This window comes from Mercenaria mercenaria, chromosome 8 (assembly GCF_021730395.1).
Source record: "Mercenaria mercenaria strain notata chromosome 8, MADL_Memer_1, whole genome shotgun sequence".
In the NCBI taxonomy this organism is placed as follows: Eukaryota; Metazoa; Mollusca; class Bivalvia; order Venerida; family Veneridae; genus Mercenaria; species Mercenaria mercenaria.
Window position 1 is genome coordinate 41,097,218 of NC_069368.1, and position 21,550 is coordinate 41,118,767.

Sequence of the window (21,550 nt, forward strand, 5' to 3'; positions counted from 1 at the left end):
TCCCGGTTGTAAATCATGTCAAATGACAGATATATTGTTAACCAGACACGACCTAATAACTTACGTTTCCGGCGCTTCGCTGCGCTTATGAATTCGATACCGATTTGAAGTAACGCAATGTTAGCGCTTTTCGGCGTATTAAATACTTTTGCATCAAGCTAGAATTCCTGGCCGCATTATTATACAGTTATGTTGAACATACAGTTAAGTTAAGTACTATGGTTCTTATTTCAATGGTTGCCTTTGGATTAAAATAATCATAGCTCAAGAACGTAAACTATTAATTGTAAGCATTCATATGGAATACCTTTTATTTTAAAAGAAAGTGATACTGTAGAAAAAGAAAGCAAACAAGTGTTACAGATCTATTGAAATACTATTATTTTGAGTTATTATATAAATTAAAAGACAAAAGAAAAGGTTATGTATTTTTTTCTAATTCCTTCTAATTATATCATTTACAGTTAAACCGTGACAAACAAATGTTTGCACATTTTTTGTATCAGATGCACATAACTTTATTGGTCATTGCATCCTCTCAAAAGCAACAAACTTCTTACAAGCATCAAAGTCGCTAAAACATGTTGGTTTAGAAAGTAAAGGAAATCTAAACCCTATTCAACTGTTTTAGAAAACACATTATTCCTGCCATATTCTTAGCTCAGTATGCATAACGTCTCAATATTTTTAAATAAGCAGACATATTAATAATTTGTATATGGTTTCAATGTCATAGAAATGCTGTAAAAACTGAAACTAATATCTCTTGATCTTCTAGTTTTGATGACGGAGTAGGTCCAGCCCACAGGTGTCCTTCCGGGAACTATATCAGGTACGTACAGGAATCTTGGTGGAACAAGAAATAATTCTATACCACAAGCGATACAAAAAAGTAACAGAACATTATCAAGTTTTCGAAAAGGGTTTTAGTATGTTTCAGTCCATCAAATTATTTTAAAGAACTCTATAAGCCAACTGTTTTTGTATTGGCAACTTTAAATGCACGTAATAGTTGAAAACATAATGATTCATGAATCTCGAACTGAATAACTACAGCAATACCTACCGTTTAGAAGGATGTAGGATCAACTTTTTTCTACCGTTAAATTTTTTTCATACTATGTGAGCTTGAAGAATATTAAAAGGGCATTTTCTTCATCGGCTGTTTAAGCATTTCTGTAATTAAGTAAATTAAAAAAAATTGAGGTATTTTATAAAACATATAATATCGCACTTAATGTAATAGGGATTTCAAGTCATACAGGTTACTATGAATACAAGGTAACATCAGTATTATACAAGCATAAACGTCACTAACAAATCTCGTTCGTTTTTTATTGTTGGCGTAAGTACCCCACCCACCTTTTGAATGGAAAAAAAAGTATTTAAATCTAAAAAATAATTAATATTTTAAAAATATTTGCTGCTTTGACACACAAAACTGCTTCAAAATGGAAAGAAAAATGTTGGGATCACCGTGCATCTAAGAGATATATTTAGAAATAAATCTTTAAAAACTGGTGAATTTTGATATTTTTAGTTCTTTTGGTTCTAATTTATACTTCCTAGATGAATAAAGTGCTATGCTGAAAACTTTTATTTCAGTTGTAGCTTATCATTATAATATATATCAGTCAGAAATATATCAGAACCAAAACTAATTTACTTTAATAGATAAATTAACGACCCCTACCCCACTGTACATCTTACATCAATTTTAGGCAAATTCCAGCCAAAAATGAGGGTGAAAAAAATTCGTAACAAGTAGAATCTGTTTTGTCAAATGGTACGTTATTAGCCTTATTTTAATTATTTAGCATAAATTTTTGGCATATATTTTGTAATTAAGAAATCTTCGAAGGAACATTTTTCAAAATGACGGATATCCTGAAAAAAAAAAACGCTCGTACATCCTTAAAGCAAACCTGAATCCCACACACATAGACATTTCATTTTTTTTTATTTTGTTCAACTTATGTTTACACTAAGTTCAAATCTGTGACAACTGATATTTAAACAATATTATAATCTTCAAATCAAAATTATACGATAAGCTTATATAGAAGCAGGGTAAAATATACCCTCTTGCAAAAGAGTATCCAATGTTATTTTCCCTCTGTTTAGCACTAAAATTTGATGCATATGTTCATGAGTCTGTCTTGCAAACCGGTCATTTATTTTAACTGCACGGAAAAAAATCAACGGTTACATTTAAGTTTGCAAGGAATGTCATGTATTTAACTGACAAGTGCATATTTAGTATTATTGTTCATACGAAGTGATTTAACCGGATTGCAGAACCAACACTAAAACCGTTACGTTGATTTGCATGTGCAATATGCTTTTGTGTGAAACAAAAAAGTAACATGTTTCTCGAACAATTAAATTGCAAAGTACGGCTTCGTTTAAATTTAGAAAGAAAATGCTTCATAAACGTTTGCGAAAAAAATCACATTTGTTCTCCTTTTCCAAAGACAATGAAATAAGTAAAACTCAAATATCCGTGCAACTCTGAAGTGAACTGAATGGTTTTCCATTATTTAAAAATATTGTTGGTTTTTCATCACTAGTGCGAAGATACAAGCAATGACACGTGGACGCCGTTGTCGACCAGCGCCGAGTATACTCAATTTACTGTCCTAAAAGAATTTAGTACGGCATTGTAGTACTTTGATACAAATAGTTATGAATGCGAGTGTTTTTTTATCCCACTGAAGTCACGTAAGTATTTCTTTTACTTTAGTGTATAATTGCCAATAAGGTTCCCGACATTTTATTTTCAGTCCTTTCTGTTAAAGGAAACTAGTATCTTAAATCATTGTATAATTCTTTTAGAAAAAAATCTGAATGATTTCTCTTACCGGCAGCTTAATAAAAAACTTCAAGTAGCCACTACATATGTAGTTAACTGCGTCATCAAAGTTCTCAATCTGAAAATAAAATATTAAAGCATCAGTCTCTAAAAATGGTAATTGGAGCAAAAAAAAATATCCCGAGAAAAATATTTGATCTGACACTTAATTAGTAAATGATCATAGGTCTGGAAATATCAAACAAAGAAATGACCTGCAGAAATCGTAAAACTTTTGAAGAGAAAGTCAATATTTTTTAAAGTTAAAACCCGGGGAGAAATGTGTTGATAAAGCTGCTGATAGAAAGAGAATAAACTGCTGCATAAAGAAATAAATGAAAACAGTTTGACGACAGTTAGATGCCACTGTGTTCATTTGTATTGCAGTTTACATAGATAGAATTCTTTCCATTGCACTGAAATAACTTGAATCGAATTTGAAACTGTATTCACCTATAAACAGGTTGTTTTCCTTAAAAACTTACAAGTTAACTGTAGACTTCCTGGAAATATTGAGCACAGCAGATTCAGCCAAAGCCAAACATCGCAAAGAAGACAAACCACTAACAGAAACTGAAATGGAAAGATTCTTCAGTAAGGTTGTGACAATTGTTCACAATTCCATCTGGGTCTCGCCCATTTTTTTTGTCAAAACTTACGCAGGTACATTCTGAATTCCTGTTTTCATCATTTAGTGTTGTTCAAAATACTACGGGTAACGACAGGAAATAAAAGCACAGTAGCACTCTGGCTAGTCCCGCCCCGTGAACTATCAACTCTGGTATAGTACGGGTACCCATTTCCGTTGCTATGACGTTTGAATACAGCTGTCTATCACAATGTCAAACGGCCTGGTTGGACTATGTTTTGATTAAATTTCATGTGTGGTATCAGTGTTGACGAATTCATCTCATTTCTATCTGTAGATTGACTCAGACTTTCAGCTTGATTACTTTTTTATCTATTGACTCGTTTTAAAACAAAAGGTTAACTCATTTAGCGGTACAAAAAAAAAACAGCATAACCTGTTAATATTTTAATTAGAGGTCTTGTGAACTTGATTCAACCCTAAACTGTGTGAAAAGGATTGTCGTATTGTACAAACCTTTGATCAATTAAATCAATTTCTTTCATTCTAAACTGTACCGTTATGGGGAAACACACTTACGTTTGAATTTATATTTTATCCGAGTCAGAAAATAGATGCGTTTCCAAAGGACACTGGGGGCCCTACTTAGTCACTGTGTGGTCACATGATACTTGTTGACAATGCAACGCTTCATATTACCTTGGGCTAGCGTGACTCTTGGGGTGAGGGAGTTGAGATATGGATACTGCATAACATTATCAGAAAACAAAAGACAAAAAAATAAACGAAACTGAAAGAGTAAAAACACTACTTACATATATATTATGGGTGGTACGAGATGGAAGCTGATGTAAATCCAAAACAAAACCGCAGGTCCACAACTTCACATGTTGAACAAAGTTCATGACACTAAGTCAAATACTTTTTAGATATGCGCGATACCCTTCATGCTTATTTTTGACTACGTCAAGGGCTATAACTCTAGTCTGTCTGAAAGGAATCCCCGAAAAAATAGGTGCACAACTTCTTATATTGAATAATAAACCTGATGACATTTGATGACTCTAGACCAAATTCTTTTTCAGATATGCACGATGTAAACATCGGCAAATCTAGGCCCCAATCCCCGTCCAAACCCTCGCGAAATGGAGGACAAAAATGAAGTTATGGGTTTTGAACAGTATGTGCAGGGAATTCCGCGTAAATGCGTGAATTAGATGATTTTAGGAAAACACCTTAAAGTTTGCTGGGTGTGTTGTTTTTTTTTTAAACATGTGTCTCTCCACACATTATATACTGAAAATTATAAATGGGGCTATGTCGACTTTATGCATTAAGTGTGTGTTCGGATTTGCGTCTTTTTCAAAAAACACTTCAGTCACAAAAACGATGGTGGTTACCTGCTGCATTGAGCACAATGCCACTCACTCAAATATTACGCCGTAGGTACGTGACAGGATACCCCACCCAGTCACGTTACTGGCTGATCAGTCCTAGTACTGTCCTCTTAGTACTGAGCGACAAGCGAGGAAGCTACTAATACCATTTTTAAGTCTTCTGTATGACGTGCCCAAGAAGCGAACCTATTACGTAAAAGTATCAAAGGGCCATAACTCGGTGAAAAATAATTCAACCATAAAACCCGTAATATATCAAAGATATTCAAGGGAAACAACAATTATTTCCAAAAGGGTAACCATTTGGTAAAACTAAAAGTATAATATGGAACGAGATGTGTTATCTTGCAGTATTATGTTGATTTGTTGATTTAGGTTTTACGGCGCACCAATATAGTACAAGATTTAAATATATATTATTAAGATCGAAATAAACATATGAGGTACGGAATCAAAGCTTTCATACCTGATGGAATCACAGAAATACAGAAAAAACAAATATGTAGATCCAATATGTCGTCTGTCATAATTATGCAAGGGTAAGATAGTGTTTCCGGAGTTGTTCCTGAACCACTTGGAACTAATCTTGCAGCATAATGTGAAGTCTCAATCAAATGCATACACAGTTTTCAAAATATTGAACTTACAAAATTCAAGGAAAAGTATTCGGAAATGAAGTGGACGGTGTATTTCCAAAGTGAAAAAAAAACGGGAAATATTTGTCACAAAAAAAAAAGTCATATGTATGGAACTTGGCATGTGAACTTGTCTTACGATCCTAAAAGCCCTGTTTTAAGTTTCAAAATGATATTTATATCTGTTCCGGAGATATTTAAGGAGAACTATTCGGAACGGGATGGGACGGGACGGGCGGGACATTTTTAAAGTGCAGAAATTCTTAGCAGAAATCTGAGTTACAAGATTTGGTATGTGAACCCTTAAAACAGGTTTTGTTTTAAGTTTCAAAACAAGAGCACCACCTTGCGGGTGCTGACGCTCATCTGATTTTTTTTGTATAAAAGAAAAATTGTCCTACCCATGATTTTCTAAGTCCAAAAAGGGCCATAATTCTTGCAAAAAGCAGGATGGAGTTATGTTTCTTGATGTACATAGTCAGCTTATGATGGTGAACAACTGTTGCAAGTTTCAAAGCAATAGCTTGAATAGTTTAGGAGAAAAGCTGACCTAAACATAAAACTTAACCAATAAATCTGGTATTTTCTAAGTCCAAAAGGGGCCATAAGTCTTGCAAAAAGCAGGACAGAGTTATGTTTCTTGCTGTACATGGTCAGCTTATGATGGTGAACAAGTGTTGCAAGTTTTAAAGCAATAGCTTTGACAGTTTATGAGAAAAGCTGACAAACTGATTTTCTAAGTCCAAAAGGGGCAATAATTCTTGAAAAAAGCAGGATGGAGTTATGTTCCTTGATGTAGTGGGTCAGCTTATGATGGTGAACAAGTGTTGCAAGTTTCAAAGCAATAGCTTTGGTAGTCTAAGAGAAAATATTGACCTAAACATAAAACTTAACCAAGAAATCTGATATTTTCTAAGTCCAAAAGGGGCCATAAATCCTGCAAAAAGCAGGATGGAGTTATGTTTCTTGCTGTACAGGGTCAGCGTATGATGGTGAACAAGTGTTGCAAGTTTTAAAGCAATAGCTTTGATAGTTTATGAGAAAAGCTGACCTAAACATAAAACTTAACCAAGAAAACTGATTTTCTAAGTCCAAAAGGGGCAATATTTCTTGCAAAAAGCAGGATGGAGTTACGTTTCTTGATGTACAGGGTCAGCTTATGATGGTGAACAAGTGTTGCAAGTTTCAAAGCAATAGCTTTGATAGTCTAAGAGAAAAAGTTGACCTAAACATAAAACTTAACCAAGAAATCTGATATTTTCTAAGTCCAAAAGGGGCCATAATTCTTGCAAAAAGCAGTTATGTTTCTTGCTGTACAAGGTCAGCTATTGATGGTGAACAAGTGTTCCAAGTTTCAAAGCAATAGCTTTGATAGTTTAGGAGAAAAGCTGACCTAAACATAAACATTAACCAGGCAACGCCGACGCCGATCAAGTGATGACAATAACTCATCTTCTTTTTTTCAAAAAATCAGATGAGCTAATAAAAACTGGTATTCAAGAAAAACAATTCGAGTCGGGATAGGGCATTTTCGAAATGCAAAAGGGGACGTAATTTTCCAAAAAGACAAGTCAAAGCTATGGAACTTTGAAGATCTGTATCGGTTCCAGAGATATTCAATAAAAAACACTTCGTGACAGACGAGACACCGGTGTTGAATGAAAAAAGGTATTTATTAATTAACAAATCTGAAATTAAGCATAAAGCAGAATATGCACGAACTTACCTTCAAACGTAAATATCCTGCTTTCAAAAACTTCTGAATTTTACTCTGAAACTGATGTTATATTTGAAAACAGATGTGACATAACAATTTTTTAGTAAAAATTGTGTCCATGTTGCGCAGCGTTTACCAAACGTCCTTCTATTAATTTAGCATAATTACATCAGTTGAATACACCTTTTAAAAATAAATCTTCCTAAAAACCACTGTTTACGTGGTAAGTTTCCAATTGTTGTTTTAACTATTACAGGTGAGTATATGGATTTGTTGGTTTGATGAACATTATTTTTTCTGTTGTTCTAGTTTTAAGTTAATTAGATAAACCCTTCAATTAGTTGTGCTAGTGATGATCAAGCTTACGTGTGATTATATTCATTTTAAGCAGGTGATAGCATCAAAATAGCGGCCAAAATTTATTTGGATATTTTGCTATTGGTAATTAACAAGGACGGCAAACTCCAACAAATCCCTTAATCAGTACAGTAGACCGTGTAACGATGGCTAATCCGCAGTAAATGGCCTATCAGCAGCCTGGTGAAGTGATTCCTTCCCATAAGAATCGCTTGAAAGTTGTCGGACAGATACTGTTACAGTTTTGTCACACAACGTCTTTATGGAACAGAGTGGTTATCTAGCGTAATATATATGTAGTGTATCCATGTAGCATTTATTACAAGTATACAGACATTGTCCAAACATACATTTTATATATTATTCCCTTGTTTTATCGATAAAAATGCATCTTCCAGTCTGAAGTTATATATTACCAAAAAGCACATACAATTAACAAAAACATTTACCAAAAACACTATTAATTTAATCTTTCTGCAAAGAATGTTTCAATTGCTTTGAAATATCAGAAATGATATAAAAGACTATGATAAGCACTTATCATTGTCTGGAAAAAGCTAACATACATAAAAGAAAGTTGGATCTATGTAGAACAATAAACATGTCTGTAGTAATGTTTTTTCTAATCCTTTGTTAGTATACGCAGCTGCGTTTGTATATTTTGAACAAACACTTGTGTCTATATTACGTTCTTGTATACTGAAAGCATGCACTTCATGCATAATGCAGCTGTTTACTGTCAAAGCCTCGTAATGTTTACTTTATATACCAGACATCTTGATTCAAGGATTATCATTGCATCACCTTTCATTCTCACCATTTCTAGACAGGTTAAGCACTTGGGTAGATCGCTAACATTATCATGTATTCCCTTATTGTTAAATGCAACTGTTTGATGAGCAATAACTTAGTTAAGTCATCTGGTTGCATATATCGCCACCAAATGCTAAAAAGAGAATATCTGCATTGATCATGAAGAAGCCGTTATACACTATTCGCACTGAGGTGAGTGTATGTTAAGTAAATATATCCGCGTTTTACACTTTGAGAATAGTCATTTTAAGGCAAAAAGAACTACTTTTTGACTAAAAACTTTTAAAAAAAAATTTCTAAACTAACTTCCTTTAAACGCACCTCTCTTTTGTCAAGAAGCTCGTTCTTGATTCATAAATGCACATACACACTGAAGTATTATTAACGGACTTGATCGCTAGGCGTTACGTGCAGTTGCATTTGAGTACGGTCCTCTCCCAAATCAGTCGTCTCACAAGTACTTGAATATTTATATACTTTAAATAGTTCAAACAGAGCAAATAGTCGTTGATGAAGTATTATATTTTTCAATAATAATTTTGAAAAGACTAGCCTATCAAGTGTTGGTTTACCTCCTTCAGTGCGGCAAATCAAACAATTAGAATGCACAAATATCATGCGCTATGGTAAAGGCAGTCCTTGACATTTTTGTCGAAATGGCATGGCAAATGTTGCATCGGAGGATAGGCTAGGTCATGAACATGCATTATCAAACATTTCAACTACAAGCAGTAAAATGAAATATGCAGTAAACTCGGGCCTTTTTTCGCATACGAATTTGAATAAAATACTCAAGAGAATGTGCTCATTTCCGAAACTCATCAACAAAAATACATGTTTATATTCTAAATTATTCATTGTATAATAACATGGCGTCAAATTCATTACACAGAAAATATCAAAACGTATGACCTCCTATATGAAGCTTTTCAATGTTTTGGTACTTTCGTTCTGCTGTTAAAATCAGCACATTTTAATTTCGAAGTTGCTTCAGCCGTCACATGTATCCCTCGCACAAAATATCGTTTGTTTACAATAGTGTCGGACGTCATTCTCGCAATTTTCAGTTTTGGCATTTTACATAAAATTTGGAAATTGTTTGAACATATAACAGTTACTTGTGAACAGTGTCATAACAGTGTGACAATATTTAAAATTATAATTTCAGTTGAAGAGATGTTTTTCATTCCTTTTTATACCGCACAAATTACAGTAAGGAAACATTTTTCTGAGTTTCTTTTAAAAATTACAGGATATAAAACAATGTAGCTTTTTTAGGAAAATTTACAAAATATGCGGAAAGAAAACGGTCCATTAACTCAAGTATGGTGTATGAATTAAGCACAACCTCTCCATGATTCTTCCAATTGACTGGTTATTTCACCTTGTTGATGTCATTGGATATTTGCCCTGCATAACCCTCGGGGCAAGAACTCTATGTCAATAATAATCTGTTACTGTCAGGAACTCTGATTGCCTTTGATCTTGGGGTTAACAGCTCTTCTGTTCATACGTTTTTTAAATATAAAACAGCTTCCTTTTTTTTTTGGTATATACATGTATGCCATTTTTCTCTTCTATATTCTGAACAAAATGAATTTCTATACTACATGTATAAATATTTTATATGTCCTTCGTATTAATTCTGGTTAAATTAATTACAATAAAATGATTATAAATAAACAGTATTAGTATAAGAAACATATACACAGCTTTTTCCCCTTTTAACGGCATCTATAAAAGTCACATTGCAAACAATACTGAATGAATTTTAACTGAATGTTCTTTTGTTTTGTTCACTCTCGCATTGCTATGTATGTTTTAGTATATTTTGTTCTTATAGCAATGAACTGGACATGTTCAAGTTATATCAATAAATTACTGTTCTGTTCTGTTCTGTTCTATATAAATACTTCTGAATTATTTACATAAACAGAAATTCGCATAGCTAAGTCAAAAAGTTCATGGCATATCGAGGGCTGAGCGCGGAACTATTGTATTTTGTTCTTTGTTTATATACAGTTACAATATTTTCGTTATATACAATAACTTGTAAACAAACAAACAAAAGTCAATAAATTTCGGTAATTCCAACAATAAAACAACGGCAAAGAATGCTATATATTTGAAACCAAGTAATGTACATGTACAAACAAACTAACAATAAAAAAAACTAAAAAATAACCCGAACGAGGCACTATAAAGATCAAAAATAAACTCGATAATAAAACCTTACGACATGCAAAATGACAATAGAAGTCTGTGTTTATTTACACTTTATTAACTTAACTGTCCTTGATCAAGATTCATTAAAACCCTAATTTAATTCCAATGCATCATCTGTATTTTTATCGCTGTTGTTTAAATCGCAGGTAAAAAAACAACATTTTTTCTAGTTTAAAATGAAATATCCGTCTCCATAAATGAACCGAAAATGTTTTCGCTTTCATAAGTTTGAATAGTAAATAGAGAAAATCTCAAATATTTGTAATAATATCCAATATCAACCTGATGTACAAGACAAAGCAATATTTGACTGAGTGCATTAAAATATATTGAAAGAATTAATTCTGTTACGGGCTTGCAGCCTTCAAAAGGCTATTTCCTTCAGAATAAAGAAATTATGATAGAAATACAAACGACTTTCATGTAAGTTATCATTAAAAATATTATACAGAAACAAAACAAAAGAATCTGTCACAAATACTAATATGCAAGAAAATAGATCTCTAAATTTCCTATTAAAATAAACGAAACACGGATAAAACAGAACACATTTAAATACAGCAAGTGTTACATTCTGTTACATTTTTAATAGAAAGAATCATCTCTCATATCAAATAACCTTTAAAAAATAAACATTTAAATTTCTCCTATTCATTTATTTTTCTTTTATTTTTCCTATCCCAGTATTCCATTCTACATATCTTTTTTCATAAAATAGCAACTAAATATAATTCATTAAAGCAAGAATATGACCAATTTCTTGTTTCCCCTACAGAATGTTCAGAAATCAATAGTCCACTTAATCATTTCATGGCCAGCTTAATTTGTTAATAAAGTCTTTGAAATTATTTTTGCTACACAAAACATGAAAATGTAAGAGATGTAGTGTGACAGGTGGCCACGACACAATGTAAATTAAAGGACTGTCTACTCTTCTTGTTTTCTCTAATTACACAGCCATAATGGTCCTTTAACTTGCCTTGTGGTAAAAAAATAAAACTGATCGTCATTAGGCTTGGGAAACAGGATAGGAATTAAGATTTATGAAAATTGTCATGGAAACAACCAGTCATGATTGTATTTTTTCTTGAAAATATTTCTAAGAACAATGTTAAGGGATGATTTTCGAAATGAATTAACACTAATTTTAAAATTTAAAAAAAAAAATCTTTTCCTATGGATAAAAGGTTAATTTTAGAATAAAATAATATTATTTCTTTATCTGATTTTTTTTATGAAAAAAAAAATTGAAAAATATCTATTAACATATAAATATCATATCAGCAAAACAAATGGTTTATTTACTTCGACAATATATATTATAATATGGTCAAAAACAAATATAGTTTTACTAAAACTTAAAATGTGCAAAAAAGTATGTTCAATTTTCATTAATATAATTAGATAAATTCAATACTCAATTTTGTAACACCCTGTTCCTTTATATGTTTATTTTTCTTTAAAGTTTTATAATAAAACTAGAAATTTAAACATTAAATCGACTTCCATCCACAATAGCACGTTTCTAGCCTTCAATATTTACATTTTCTTTCAACGGTTAACAATGCAATATTAGAAAGCTAAAACTTTCAGTCGTAGTCTAACTTATCACATATATCATGTTGTTTGGCCGACCTGGCCTTACAGACGGGTGTCTAGGAGTGCAGAGGTTAGACAAATAATTAATCCACACACGCAAAATAAAGCTTTTAACTGATTACATTTGACTTTAGGTGCACAGAAAACCTTTCATCTGTGCATAATCCAGTCGTTGTACAATCGAATGCATTTAAAAAGCAGGTCAACATTTTAAGAGAAATTCTACACTGTATAATGAGTGCTGCGTAATAACCCAGGTTTAAATAAAAGGTTTGAAGTGTGATTTTAAATTTATAGGTGATCTTATGTCGCAAAGAAGACGTTCTTTTTACAGTAGATTAAACCGAAGCAATATCGTATATAAAACTGGCATAAAATGTAGGTCAAATCTGTGTTATTTTACTAAATATTATTTCCTAACCTCTTACAAATAATGCGAGTAATTACTAAAACTAAATAAATAACCTTTTTTAAGCAATCTGCGTTGAAGAAAATATTCGCCATAATGAAACGATGTCATTTTGAACTATACGACATTCTACTTCATCTTGAAAATCAGACAATGCCATCTTCTTCATTGTGTCAACCGCCAAGGCGGTTTGCTCCTCGTAAATATGAAAGTGGCACTTTAGCGGAATCAGTTTCGTCCTTTGAATGATTTTATGATTAAATTTGTTGAATTAATTTATTTGAAATTGTTCTTGAATTAAGGAAGGCGAAAAGTTAGAAAATGAATCTTTAAGCATCACGACCATCTTAACCTATTTTGGAGTAAGCATATACCATTATACTATTCTGTATTAAAACATTTTTTTTTCATTTGGGTCGGACTGAATTTACAAATGGATAACTTTCCAACATTTTAAAATTAACTGCATAAACAACTTTACTTGCAATAGATAACGACATAACTTAATTTCTGCTAAGATTTTCCGCCAAGTAGATGACAAACGAGTATGTTCAACAATTTCAATTTTTAACATACCACTGAGGACTGCGGGGCAAGGTATTATATAATCTGTGCATTAGTTGTCTACCTGTAACTGATACATGTAACTGCAGTAGTACATTTGTGACCTAACCTAGCCGGGTGAAGTTTTATAGGTATATGTCACGTAGCAGACACATTCATAGCCCTGTTAAATGACATATTTTCACGCATATTGAATACTGGCAGATATACAATGAGAACCTGCACAAACTTTACATTTACGGTGAAACGTAACACTTCTTAATATGGATGCAGGATACAAATGAGGCCCTGATTTGTTGCGCAAGAATAAATCATAGCAAACTTACTGCAACTTCCCTGCTTTTATTTTATGTATTTGTTGATTACATAATTATCTTTTCAGTCGGCAATGTTTTTTTAAAGTAATTATGTTCCTACCAATCCTATGGACCTGGCGGGGAAAGAAAAGGATGTTAAGGTTTTTATCATCTTTCTTTTCTTTCCCTAGGTAAAGATAAAACACGTGCATATCACGAGCGGACAATATCTACATACTCGCTAACGTTCTGTTATAAAAAAAGTAATTTACAAAGACAGGCATATTAGATCCTTATGTTTTATTTACATAGCAAACACTATTATTGTGTATAAATTTAATGGTAATAACATTATATTTCAGGGACCCTCACCCAGAACCTAATTCATTTCTGCTCCAAATCTGCAGCTACAAGGCACGTATACGTCTTGCAAGTTTGTTTTTTTTTGGTGAAATTACCTCCAACATGCAACCGTTGAATGTGACAAGTGCCGCTCTCGTTTCCTATAATTACTCACCTAGGTGGGTCATAAATTTCATAATTGCTATAACCTTCTCAGGTATGGGATTAACAGTGAAATGATCCTGATTTAATATGTATTGTATTTATCAAGTGGTTCGTTCCAACTCGTTGTAAGTCTGCGCCTTTTCACAATTAGAAGTCTTCTTGCGTGGTTTATTACTTTCAGTATCTCTAACTTTCTTTCAGTATAGGGAAACTAAACTTCCCTAGACAAATGTAGTTTTTTTAATAACAATATTCTATTTAAATCGTTTTTTCTTCAAATATTGCAGAAAAATACAACTAAAGGGAGACAAAAGCCATTTTGAAATAGACAGTTTAAGTTAGAGTTGACTCTCTTTGTATAATTTTGATACACTGTTTAATGTTTTGAGTCACTATGACTATAAGAACTCTATTTAGTTTTGCCATGCACTTCATTTTGCAAAGCAAACTCAGATACATACAAAGTCAACAATTTTGTTACATTGAGTCCATGGGTTTCTGTCACTTTTTGGTGGTTAAATGACAATGTGTCTGCTCTGTCTGGTTTTCTGCAGATTTCTCCACAAACAGGCAACATTTTTACATATCCATTACATCAACACAAATTATCTATGCTGAAGGTTTTTTACCATATTTTATACATTCTCTGATATTTCATTTATATTTATTACAGAAAATAATTCTATTTAAGCAGCTTTACTGACCAGTCAGCTGATCAAACACACATACTAAATAGACCTATTTAGCCCTTAGCTTATTCTGAATATAAATCCTCATACACCCAACACATGAAATGAAGGGTCAGTAATGGAATGAAAACTTTTTATATATCTTAATTATAAACTTACTTCTTATTAACTTATCAGTATCATTAACCACTGTTCTATACAAAAATAAATTGATTAATTAAATCATAATGTTGTCAAATTCCTACAAAGTTCTTTTGTTTTATGTAGTGGTTATTTGAGCTACAACATGGATGACAACATGAAACAAGAGGGCCAAGATAGCCCTAGGTCGCTCACCTGAGAAGCACACCATAACACACCATAACAGTGTAAACATGTTTGACCTAGTGATTTCAAGGAAAAAAATATTCTGACCAATTATCATTAAAATTGGAGCAAAAATCTTGAGTATAAATAAGTATTTTCTTTGATTTGACCTAGTGATCTAGTTTATGATCCCAGATACCCATATTCGAACTTGACCTAGATTTCATCAAGGCTATCATTCTGACCAAATTTCATGAAGATCAATTGAAAAATACAGCCTCTATGGCATACACAAGGTTTTCCTTTGATTTGACCTAGAGACCTAGTTTTTGACCACAGACTACCCATATTCCAACTTGACCTATATTTCATCAAGGCAACCATTCTGACAAAAATTCATGAAGAATAATTGAAAAATACAGCCTCTATCGCATACACAAGGTTTTTCTTTGATTTGACCTGGTGACCTAGTTTTTGACCCCAGATGACCCATATTCGAAATCAGCCTAGATTTCGTCAAGATAATCATTCTGACCAAAATTCATGAAGATTAATTGAAAAATACAGCCTCTATCGCATACACAAGCTAAATGTTGACAGACAACAGACGACAGACGCTGGACGCCGGACATCGAGCGATCAGAAAAACTAACTAAAAAGGCTTTTTGAAAGTGTAAACCAAATTACAAGCATGCAACAAGCTTGTGAGAACTTTGCCATAAGCTTGCGCAAGCTTATTGCAATCTTAAAAAGATTGCAGTCCTTGCAGATGCTGGCATATAAATTAAGTTTGCAGATTAGTCTTGCTTCACAAGCTTGTAGCGGGCATCCTGCAATCTTAATACTATTTAAGACTGCGATTAGCTTGCAATCCTGTAACCTTTTTAAAAGTCATAGTTCAATGATACGTATAAAAGGGAGGTAATATATTTAACCAAATATTATTTTTTTATGTCAATACATGTTGGTCCCTGATTTTGAAGTTTTTATCTACTGATCACTAAAAATGAGCCGCGCCAGGAGAAAACCAACATAGTGGGTCTGCGACCAGCATGGATCCAGACCAGCATGCGCATCCGCGCAGTCTGGTCAGGATCCATGCTGTTTGTTAATGGTTTCTCTAATTGCAGTAGGCTTAAAAAGCGAACCGCATGGATCCTGACAAGACTGCGCTCTGGATCCTTGCTGGTCGCAAACCCATTATGTTGATTTTCTCATGGCTAGGCTCAAATATTGTTTCATACAAGTGCCAAAGTTTTATAAACTGTGCATTTTGTCAAATTAAAGTAAGTACATATATCATTAAATTTTTAGACTCTCATGTTATTTTAACTCTCTCACAAACTTAAATAAGGATGAGAAAGATAAGTGTTGCAAGCTTGCGCGATCATAACAAGGTTGTGAGAGACCCCGCAAGTTTTTTTGTTCACAGTCATATGTGTGTGTGAGCTTGCAAGATTGCTTGCAATCTTATGATTGTGTAAGCTTGCAAGATTGCACAAGCTTGCAATCTTATTATAATTGTGCAAACTTGCAAGGTCACAATTAAGATCGCTAGGGTTCCAACTTCCAATCACATGCTTGTGCCACCATAAAAGGTTGCAAATTTTTTTATAGGTTGCAGAAAGTGCGCGAATTAGTTTGCACAAGCTTAAATAATGGTTGCGATGGTTCCAATCACAATCTTGTTGCACGTTGAAACAAGTTTGCCGCACACTTGTCAAGATTGCAAATGCAATCTTGCTGTGACCTTAATGCAAGCTTAATTAAGCTTGCCATTTTAATTTGGTGATATCAGTGGACTATATTTCTTAAATCCACCTGATCACTACAATAATCCTACATGTCTAAGAGAATTTTCCACCTCCACCACCAGGAAGAACATGGATATAAACACCATCACCATCTTGTGCAGTATAAAACCATTTGTTCTACATAGCTTATGGATTTATGAATTAAGAGAAACAAATGTTTCAAATCAGTATATGGAGTGTGATAAGAACTGTCCAAATATATTGGCTGTGGAAACTGCATTATAAACAATAGTGTGTTTGGTCAATTTTCTTTGACCGTATATATTATACACTCACTTTAAAACATAAAAATCAATTTTGTTAACATATATTTTGCATTATGTATCTGCAGATATATTAAAATTTCAACATTTTTAGAAAATGTTATTAAAAATCTTTCAATCTGATTATAATTTTTAATGATTTCTGTTGTTAATTTAACAGCATATGTCTTACAGCAGCAGTTAAATAGTTATGTAGCAAGCATTTTTTATGAATTGTATACACAAAGCCATTTGTTTTTCATCACACCATATGGACAGTCTTCTTAGAAATATTTTACCTGGGTATATTCAAATTAAATCAACCAGAACCATGATGGACATGACCATCTTCTACCCAGACAAATATTTCCATAAAAGGTGGTGAAAGTGAGCAAAGTGTTTGTAACAGTGAATCCCAGGCACAGTGGTAAGAGAAATTTGATCAATTTATTGGCATATAAGGTAGACTTATGATATGGTTTATGTACAATACAAAAACAGTAAATTTTATTTACCGTCGCTTTGTGAAACAATTAACATAAGCTCTGTAGAGCTTTTGAGCGACCCTATTTTAAGAACAGTTAAAACCATTTATACCTTACCCCCAGCAATTTGCTGGTACCCATTTACAGCTGGGTCGATTGAGGCAGTCATGATAAAGTGCCTTGCCCAAGGACACACCGCAATGGGAGTAGTCAGGATTCGAACCAAGGGCCTTCACCTCCGTAGGAAAGCATCTTAGCCCTCTCGACCAATGCGTCCACATATCACTACCATCTTTATGACAAGCATAAAAGGACAAAGGGAGAGAACTGTAAAGTACAAAAACAAAGTGTTATGGTTCTCAGACACTGTGCTTTCCCTATTCCTGTAAGAAAATTCAAAACAGAATCCACCTGAATATGGCATGTCAATGGGCAGGAATTAAAAAGGAACTGCAATATTCCCTGTGAAAATGACACTGGCATGGAAAATCAAAAAAGTTTTTACAGACAATTTTTCTTTTCCATGCTAACTGTCCTTATTTTCCTATTGCATACCTAACAGCGTTCTGACAGGACACAGACTTAATTTACAAACATGGACAATTTAAGTTTTAAAGACAGAGATTTTGTACATTTCATCAACACCTAGATTCTTAATTTGCATATTTCAAGTACTTAGTCATTTGATGAAATAACACAAAATATTTCACAGGATGTAAAGTGTATTAGCATTTAATCCTTTAATCCTTGCAGGGTTTTTTTTGACAAACACTGTATTCTTCACACACAAAAATTACACCAACTTGTAAATTATATAAGCTATAATTTTTTGTTAATTTAAATTCTTATTCAGAGGGTGAATAGTGTATTATTTGACAGTAAAGACTTAGAAATCCTGCAGTAAAGCACAAATTGATATTTAAGCCGGATTACAGTTTGCAATGTTTTATTGGATATAATACTTGCCTTTGGATCACTGTGTTTCAATATTTGTCATCAGTACCCAAATTCCTAATCCTTAACTATTTAAGTCCCATCCAAACGAAACTACACATCAATGTTTTACACAATGCATTGTTCATGCTCAATCTTCAAACTGTTGTTTATTAAATAATTTCCCCTATCTATTATAAACAGTCTGAATAAATGCCCTTAGGCAAATTAATTCTGGTCTGGATAAGTAACAAAGGGAAATAATTCATATCTGAAACACGATAATAATTATGGTTCTTGTACAAATGACATTCCTATTAATGTCTTCTGTCATTGTTTGTAGTATTACCATAGTATCATTCAGTTTTGAGGTATTGCTCCTGACAAAAGCATTTAGTAAATCAAGTAAAGGCAGATATCTCAACAAGAGCTCTATCAAGTGGGGCAATATACGCCCAAAGGGTTATATCAGAGGAGGATGGAAGCAAAATTTTAAGATCTTTTTTTGGTGTGAAGCAGGGTTTGTGTGTGTGAGGTGGTGGTGAAAGGATCCTAAAGGGCAAGAAACTAAATTAAAACAAGAGGGCCAAGATGGCCCTAGGTCTCTCACCTGAAAAATACACCATAAAACACTGTAACAGTGTAAACATGTTTGACCTAGTGATTTCATGGAAATTAATATTCTCACAAATTATCATTAAAATTGGAGCAAAAACCTTGAGTATAAACAAGTATTTTCTTTGATTTGACCTAGTGACCTAGTTTATGATCCCAGATGACCCATATTCGAACTTGACCTAGATTTCATCAAGGCAACCATTCTGACTAAATTTCATGAAAATCCAGTGTAAAATGCAGCCCCTATTGCATACACAAGGTTTTGCCTTGATTTGACCTAGTGACCTAGTTTTTGAACACAGATGATCAATATTCGAACTTGACCTAGATTTCATCAAGGCTATCATTCTGACAAACTTTCATGAAGATCAGTTGAAAAATATAGCCTCTATCGCATACACAAGGTTTTTCTTTGATTTGACCTAGTTTTTGATCCCAGATGACCCATTTTCGAAACTGACCTAAATTTCATCAAGGTAATCACTCTTACCAAAATTCATGAAGATCAATTGAACAAGAGGGCCAAGATGGCCCTAGGTCGCTCACCTAAGAAACACTCCATAACAGTGTAAAACACGTTTGACCTAGTGATTTCATGGAAACAAATATTCTGACCAATTTTCATTAAGATTGGACCAAAAAATTGGTCTCTTGCGATAAAACAAGCATTTTCTTAGATATGACCTAGTATTGACCCCAGATGACCCATGTTCAAACTCGACCTAGATTTTATCAAGGCAATCATTCTGACCAAAATTCATGAAGATCAACTGAAAAATACAGCCTCTATCACATACAGAAGTTTTTTCTTTGATTTGACCAAGTGACCTAGTTTTTGACCTCAGATGACCCATATTCAAATTCGACCTAGATTTCATTAAGGCAATCAACCTGCCCAAAATTTCATAAAAATCAATTGAAAAAAACAGTCTCTATCGCAACACAAGATTTTTCTTTAATTTGACCTAGTGACCTAGTTTTTGACCTCAGATAACCCATATTCAAAATCGACCTAGATTTCATCAAGGCAATCACTCTGACCAAATTTCATGAAGATCAATTGAAAAATACATCCTCTATTGCATACACAATGTTTTTCTTCGATTTGACCTAGTGACCTAGTTTTTGACCCCAGATGACCCATTTTGAACTCGGCCTAGATTTTATCAAGGTAATCATTCTGGCTAAATTCATGAAGATCAGTTGAAAAATACAGCCTCTATTGCATACACAAGGTTTTTCTTTGATTTGACCTAGTGACCTAGTTTTTGACCCCAGATGACCCATTTTCGAACTTGTTCTAAATTTCATCAAGGTAATCATTCTGACCAAAATTCATGAAGATCAATTGAAAAATACAGCCTCTATTGCATACACAAGGTTTTTACGTGATATGACCTAGTGACCTAGTTTTTGATCCCAGATGACCCATTTTCGATCTCGACCTAGATTTCATCAAGGTAATCATTCTGACCAAAATTCATAAAGATCAATTGAAAAATACCGCCTCTATTGCATACACAAGGTTTTTCTTTGATTTGACCTAGTGACCTAGTTTTTGACCCGAGATGACCCATTTTCAAACTCGGCCTAGATTTCATTCAAGGAATTTCATTCTGACCAAAATTCATGAAGATCAATTGAAAAATATACAGCCTCTATCGCATACACAAGGTTTTTCTTGATTTGACCTAGTGACCTAGTTTTTGACCTCAGATAACCCATATTCAAAATCGACCTAGATTTCATCAAGGCAATCACTCTGACCAAATTTCATGAAGATCAATTGAAAAAATACATCCTCTATTGCATACACAATGTTTTTCTTCGATTTGACCTAGTGACCTAGTTTTTGACCCCAGATGACCCATTTTTGGAACTCGGCCTAGATTTTATCAAGGTAATCATTCTGGCTAAACTTCATGAAGATCAGTTGAAAAATACAGCCTCTATTGCATACACAAGGTTTTTTCTTTGATTTGACCTAGTGACCTAGTTTTTGACCCAGATGACCCATTTTCGAACTTGGTCTAAATTTCATCAAGGTAATCATTCTGACCAAAATTCATGAAGATCAATTGAAAAATACAGCCTCTATTGCATACACAAGGTTTTTACGTGATATAAACCTAGTGACCTAGTTTTTGACCCCAGATGACCCATTTTCGAACTCGGCCTAGATTTCATCAAGGTAATCATTCGCCCAAAAATTCATAAAGATCAATTGAAAAATACCGCCTCTATCGCATACACAAGGTTTTTCTTTGATTTGACCTAGTGACCTAGTTTTTGACCCGAGATGACCCATTTTCAAACTCGGCCTAGATTTCATCAAGGAAATCATTCTGACCAATATTCATGAAGATCAATTGAAAAATACAGCCTCTATCGCATACACAAGGTTTTTCTTTGATTTGACCTAGTGCCCTAGTTTTTGACCCGAGATGACCCATTTTCGAACTCGGCCTAGATTTCATCAAGGCAATCATTCTGACCAAAATTC

The 21,550-nt window shown here is 33.4% G+C and overlaps 1 long non-coding RNA gene across 9 annotated transcripts in view; it reads right to left on the bottom strand.

Moving 5' to 3' along the window:
* The window catches only part of LOC123566538 (uncharacterized), a 69,440-nt gene extending 51,545 nt beyond the window's left edge, over nucleotides 1-17,895 (bottom strand). The window contains exons 1-4 of one of the 9 annotated variants that reach the window (XR_008372027.1): nucleotides 17,609-17,895; nucleotides 3,337-3,424; nucleotides 2,862-2,930; nucleotides 1,067-1,176 (exon numbers count right to left, since the gene is read on the bottom strand). This is a non-coding gene — a long non-coding RNA (uncharacterized LOC123566538). Of the gene's footprint in view, nucleotides 1-1,066; nucleotides 1,177-2,861; nucleotides 2,931-3,304; nucleotides 3,425-7,198; nucleotides 10,361-17,608 lie in introns of those variants that run through there. The other 8 variants (XR_008372023.1, XR_008372022.1, XR_008372024.1 and 5 more) reach the window with 8 other exon arrangements.
* Nucleotides 17,896-21,550: the final 3,655 nt, after the last annotated feature.